This window comes from Nicotiana tomentosiformis, chromosome 5, assembly GCF_000390325.3.
Source record: "Nicotiana tomentosiformis chromosome 5, ASM39032v3, whole genome shotgun sequence".
NCBI lineage: Eukaryota > Viridiplantae > Streptophyta > Magnoliopsida > Solanales > Solanaceae > Nicotiana > Nicotiana tomentosiformis.
Genome location: NC_090816.1, coordinates 89,003,256 through 89,010,302, shown reverse-complemented (window position 1 = coordinate 89,010,302; position 7,047 = coordinate 89,003,256). Strand labels below are relative to the sequence as shown.

The following is a 7,047-nucleotide window of genomic DNA, read 5'->3' as shown; positions in this document are numbered from 1 at the left end:
AGTATAATAAATACTCCCAAATTTGAATTGAATGTTTTTTATTTATTTATTTTCTCTTTTTTATTTTAAAATAATTTTAAACTCCAACTTAAAACTAATCCCCAATTTGAATTGGCAACTTTTTTTTTTAATTTTTTTTTTATTTAAGATAATTTTAAAACTCCAACTTTGTTGGAGCTTTGTTCTAAAAATCTACACTTGTCATCTACACACTACTATATTAAGAAGAAATTACTCTCCAATTTGAATGGTAGTTTTTTATTTTTTATTTTTTTTTAATTTTAAAATTCCAACTTGAAACTACTCCCCAATTTGAATGAGTAGTTTATTTTTATATTTTTATTTTTATAGATAATTATAAGATATCAAGTAGAGTAACCAATTAATTCAAAAGTTAAAATTCCAAAAGAAAGTTAGTTAGAAAGTTAGTTTATTTTGTCTAACAATGCCACTTGACTTTTTATGGTTATGCCACTTGTCATAATATAGTGCTTTTGTGTCACGACCCCAATTTTCCTCCGTAGGATGTCGTGACGATACCTAGTCTTAGAGACTAGGTAAGCCTAACAATTTGCGGAATAAATAAATAGTAAACCGAACACCAATCTCAACACATGATATATAAATATAAAACTGCAAATCAATAATTACAACTCCCAAAATCCGGTAGAAATAAGTCACAAACTTCTAAGAGAAAATACTAAGTGTCTCTATACATCAAAGTCTAAGGAGAATAAGGGAAACAACATAATAAGGATAGAGGGGGACTCTGAGGTCTGCGGATGCTGGCAGATATACCTTGAAGTCTCCATGTACAGTCCAGCTCACTAGTATCTAGCCTGGTAGGAGGAACCTGGATCTGCATAAAACAATGTGCATAAGTGTAGTATGAATACACCACAATGGTACCCAGTAAGTGCCAAGCTTAACCTCGGTAGAGTAGTGACGAGGTCAAGTCAGGGCTCTACTGGTTTAAAAGAAAAGTAAGGCAAAAGATATAATAATATTTGAAATGACTGAAAGTTTAACCAACGAAAAACTTCAGAAAATAACAGCTCAGCAAATAGAGGTAAACAACAGGGGCACTACCGAAGTACCGACTCGTAGTCCCAAATATAAATATGCACAACAGGGGGGATATCCCGAGGTACCGCCTCGTAGTCCCAAAGTAAATATGCAAGATAGGGGGATCTCCCGAGTAAACACCTCGTAGTCCCAAAGTAAATATGCAAGACAGAGGGATCTCTCGAGGAACCGCCTCGTAGTCCCAAAGTAAATATGCAGCAGATAATCGAAGGATCAACAAATTTACAGCAAGAAATCTTACAGTTAAAGATTTAATTCAAATCAAGGGAAGCAGGTAATTCAACTAAGCATGTTGCGGAAATTGCAAGTAAGAGTTAAGGCACGTAGACATGCGATACTAGGCTAAACATGATCACTACATATGCTAAGGCAACTAAGTTAAGGAATTTAAAAGAAGACAACTCCGCAAGAACCGAAATTCCCACAATTAGCCCGTGTACGCCCTCGTCACCTCGCGTACACGACGCTCACATATCACAAATTGTTACCACAGTACCAAACCCTAAGGGCTTTCTAACTCCGAATGGCCCAAATCTAGCCAAAAGCAATTACATATCATGAATAAAACTACAAGAAACAAATTTAAATCATAATCTACGACTTTAGCAAAGAATCAAATAATCGCCCCAAAAAGTCGACCCGAGCCCACGCTCGGAATCAGGTAAAAGTCATAAAATACGAACACACATTCGATATCGAGTTCACCCATACCAAAATTACCAAAATCCGACACCAAGTTGCCACTCAAATCCCTAAATTAAACTCTCTGAATCCCTAGCCTCAAATTCCCAAATTCTACCTTAAACACACACAATCTAGGTGGAAAATTTAATGGGGAAACAAGATTATTGATAAAAAATAAGTACAAGAGACTTACCTCAAGAAATCCCTTGAAAATGCTCTCAAATATCGCGAAGACCCGAGCTCAAAATGTGATAAAATCTCGAACCCTTGAATTAATAGAGTCTGCGTAGTTGATGTGTGGCTATAATTCAATATTTAGTAAATTAATTACTTTGTATTTTATGTGCTTTAATGTTAAACTACACTTTATTTGCTCGTAATAGAGTCTATTTTATGTGTAGGTGAATTGGAGATGAAATTAGAGCAAAAGGAAGATTTAAAGAATAAAGTGTGCTCGAAAACTGTGGAAAGAAGAAAGAATGCATTAAGCAGTGAAAAGATGAAGAAGCTCATGAGGCGACCCTTTTATCTCACTTGGAAGCTGGCGACGCGAGCCTCTGTGATCGCGTAGGAGCAGGCGTCGTGAAGGGTGAGGCGAGCTCGAGCTCGCGTGGGAGCTGGCGCCACATAGTGTTAGGCGAGGTGCATCTCGCGTGGAGCCTCGCGAGGCATGGTCTGAGGCACGCTTACTCCGGATTTTGAAGGCTTATTTCGTCTCCTGGTTTGACTAGGAGTTGACCTATGTCATTTAGGTATTTTCCTACACATATAAATAGACATAAAACACCACTTTTGAAGGAGTTTTGCGACCGGAGGCAAGAATAGCTTGTGGAACACCAGTTGGGAGATAGAATCATCGATTTCTACATTCCTTCATCTTTACTTTGTAATTTATTTATGCAAAATACGTGGGATATTGTTACTATGAGTATGAGTAGCTAAACTCCTAATCTAGGGTTTTGATGGAACCTATTGGAGGATGATTTTCCTGTTACGTTAATATAGATTTGTCGTAGTATTTTCTCTATTTGTTCAGCTGCGTTATTATTGTGGTTGGTTGAAGAGCTCTCAATCGACTATGCCTATTTAGTGTGTATTACTTGGAAGAGAGTGCATAATTAGGTAGTTGTTGAACAACATCACTCCTAACGTATATGAGGGATCAATACGGAGGGTTTAAAGGTGGGATTAGGAATAACGAAACCTTGGTGCGATCCGAGTGAGCCGTACTTAGTGCCAGCTAGCTTAATTCGGAAGAATATGTCTAGTAAATTGTGGTAGTTACTCGGGAGAGAATTATGACACTCAGAGCTCTCATGATCGGTAGAGAAAACTTAGGCAAATTTATAGGAAACGTAGAGGAAAGGATTCCGACAATAGGGAAAATCATAACCTTAGATCATTCCAATTCTTGTCTACAACCTGTTCATAGTTAGTTATTACTTACTGCAATTTCCTTACGTGATATTTAGTTAGTAAACATCCAACTTGTTATTTAAATATTTCTGAATATTGATTGCGTGAATTTGTGCGAGTCTAGTAGCTGTGTTTAATAGGTTAATTCTCTGTGGGATTCGATTCCGGACTTGTAAACCGGATTATATTTGCAATGATCGCTTAGTCCTTTTTATAAGGCATAGTTGGGCATGATCAAATTTTGGCGTCGTTGCCGGGGAATTAACGGTGTTATCAATTGCAGCTAAAAGAAGTGCTAGAATTCTTAGTGTAGTCAATTTTCTTCATTTTAAACTAAATACATTGAAATTCTAACGTTTGTAGTCTTAGGTGTTACAGGTGCATGCCTAGAAACTCCTCAAGAACTGGTGAATTGTTCGAAGAATTATCAGATCCTAAGAAAGTTTTCAAGGCACTGAATCGTGCAAACAAGAAGGGCAAACAACAAAGAACTCAACCGAACAAAGCGAACCAGACATGGATGACGAAATTGAAAATCCAATCAACAGAGTCAATGCGAATGACCCGAACAATCAGGGTGTGGTGCCTCTTGTGCCTGAAGCACCATTGTATGATTGGGCACAACCCACTACCGAAAATCTGGCAACCGCAATTGCAGTCCCTCAGATACAAGCGGAATATTTTCAAATCACAAACAACATGCTACATTTGTTGCAGAACAAGGGACTGTTCTCAGGGTCTTACGTTGAAGATCCTCAGCAGCATCTGAAAAATTTCATGTCGATATGTGTCACGCAAAGGAAACATAATGTGACCCCTGAAGCAATAAAGTTGTTACTGTTCCCATTCTCGGTGACGGGAGAAGCTCAGATTTGGATTAATTCACTCCCCATAAACTCCATCACTACTTGGGAGGAATTAGTAAAGCAATTTGTGAACAAGTTCTACCCACCCAATAAGACTGCCAAACAAACTGATGAGATATTGAGCTACATGCAGAGACCAATAGAAACACTACAAGAAACGTGGGAGAGGTTCAAGGGTATGATGGTTAAGTGTCCACATCATAGCATTCCAGATCAAATGTTGGGGCAGAGGTTCTACATGGGATTGGCAGACAGCTTAAAGGCCAATGTTAATGCTTCAGCGGGGGGAGCATTTTTGAGCAAATCATTCAGATAATGCAAGATCCTACTTGATAAAATGGCTCAAAACTCAGGATGGAAGACAAGAGACTCTACGATCACTCATGTAGTTCACTCTGTGGCTTTGGACCCAAACAACTCCATAGCCAAAAATATGGCCACTCTGATGACACAAATGAGTATCCTCACCGTTATTTTTGCTTCTGCGGATCACTTGATCGCATTTGAGGTCCCGTTTTTGCTGAAAATGCACCGCTTCTGCGGTTTTACCCAGGCTGCCTTGCTTCCGCTTCTGTGGACTCACTTCTACGAGAAACAGTCCTCTTCTGCGGCTCCATCGCACCTGCGACCTCCTTGTCCGCATCTGCGAGACCGCAGATGCGGAATTTTCCTCGCATCTGCGACCTCTGCCCACACTGCTCCAGCCCGCTTCTGCGATCAACATGCCACTTCTGCGGGCTCGCACCTGTGGTCAATCTTGCGCAGGTGCAATTACACCAGAGCTGGTGCCTTCATCCATTCTCACAAGTCCAAATTTGATCTGTTAACCATCCGAAATCCATCTGAGGCCCCCGGGACCTCAACCAAACTTACCAACAATTCCTAAAACATCATACAGACTTAGTCGAGCCTTTAGATCACATCAACCAACGTTACAAGTATGAATTGCACATCGATTTAAGCCTAATGAACTTTAAAACTTCAAACTTCTACATCCGACACCGAAACCTATCAAATCAAGTCCGATTGACCTCAAATTTTGCGCACAAGTCATAATATCCAATTTTCCAACTTTCGCCAATTGACGCTAAAATGACCTACGGACCTCCAATTCAACATCCAAACATGCTCCTACGACCAAAATCACCCTACGGAGCTATTTGAACCATCGAAACTCCATTCTGGAGTCGTCTTCACACAATTCAATCTACAGTCAATTCCTACGACTTAAACTTCCCTTTTAATGACTATGTGTCCTATTTTACTCCGAAACCAAAAACAAATCCTCCTGGCAAGTCACAAAACCCAAAAATGAAATAGAGAGAGCGATAATTAGGGGTTCGGGGCTAATACTCTCAAAACGACTGGCCGAGTCGTTACATCCTCCCCCTCTGAAAATAAATGTTCGTCCTCGAACGAGTATAGAGACATACCTGAAGTGGTAAAAAGATGAGGATAACGGTTGCGCATATCGTGCTTGGTATCCCAAGTCGCCTCCTCGACTGAATGACCCCTCCACTTAACCTTTACAGAAGCGATGTTCTTTGACCTCAACTTTCGAACCTGCCTGTCCAAAATGGCCACCGGCTCCTCAACATAAGATAGATCTTTGTCCAGCCGGACTAAGCTGAAGTCTAACACATGAGACGGATCGTCGTGATACTTCCGGAGCATGGAAACATGGAATACTGGATGAACTGCAAAGAGACTAGGTAGTAGTGCAAGTCTATAAGCTACCTCTCCAATCCTCTCAAGAATCTCAAAAGGCCCGATATACCTAGGGCTTAACTTGCCCTTCTTTCCGAACCTCATAACATCCTTCATGGGCGAAACCTGGAGCAAGACCCGCTCCTCAACCATGAATGCAATGTCACGAACCTTTCGATCCGCATAACTCTTCTGCCTGGACTGGGCTGTACGAAGTCGATCCTGAATCAATTTAACTTTTTCTAAGGCATCCTGAAACAAGTCTGTACCCAATAGCCTAACCTCACCCGGCTCGAACCAACCCACTGGAGACCGACACCGTCTACCATATAAAGCCCCATACGGTGCCTTATGAATGCTTGACTGATAACTGTTGTTATAGGCAAACTTCGCAAGTGGCAAGAACTGATCCCAAGCACCCCCAAAATCAATCACACACGCCTGAAGCATATGCTCCAATATCTGAATAGTGTGCTCGGATTGTCGGTCCGTCTGAGGGTGAAATGTTGTACTCAACTCTAGATGAGTACCCAACTCACGTTGTACGGCTCTTCAGAATCATGATGTAAACAGTGTACCCCGGTTAGAGATGATATATACCGGTATGCCATGAAGTCTGACAATCTCGCGGATGTAAACCTGAGCTAGATGTTCCAAAGAGTAAGTAGTAACCACATGAATGAAATGAGCCGACTTGGTCAATCTATCCACAATCACCCAAACTGCGTCGAACTTCCTCTAAGTCTGTGGGATCCCAACAACGAAATCCATAGTGATTCGCTCCCATTTCCACTCTGGACTCTCTAACTTCTGAAGCAATCCACCCGGTCGCTGATGCTCATACTTCACCTGCTGACAATTTAAGCACCAAGTTACATATTTCACTATGTCCTTCTTCATCCGCCTCCACCAATAGTGCTGCCTCAAATCATGATACATCTTCGCGGCACCTGGATGAATGGAGTACCGTGAACTGTGAGCCTCTTGGACAATCAACTCATGCAAACCATCTACATTAGGCACACATAGCCTGACCTGCATCCTTAATACACCGTCATCTCCAATAGTGACCTCCTTGGCATCACCGTGCTAAATCGTGTCCTTAAGGACAAACAGATGGGGGTCATCATGCTGACGCTCTCTGATACGATGCCAAAGAGAAAACTGAGAAACCACACAATCCAACACTCTGCTCGGCTCGGAAACATCCAATCTGACAAACTGGTTGGCCAAGGCCTGAACATCCAAGGCTAAAGGCTTCTCTGCTACTGGCAGATATGCTAAACTG

At 41.2% G+C, this 7,047-nt stretch overlaps 1 non-coding gene across 1 annotated transcript; it reads right to left on the bottom strand.

Annotated features, from left to right (window-relative positions):
- Nucleotides 1-4,152: 4,152 nt before the first annotated feature.
- Nucleotides 4,153-4,259, bottom strand: LOC117278973 (small nucleolar RNA R71). Its single transcript, XR_004509369.1, has one exon. It is a non-coding gene; the product is annotated as a small nucleolar RNA R71 (small nucleolar RNA).
- Nucleotides 4,260-7,047: the final 2,788 nt, after the last annotated feature.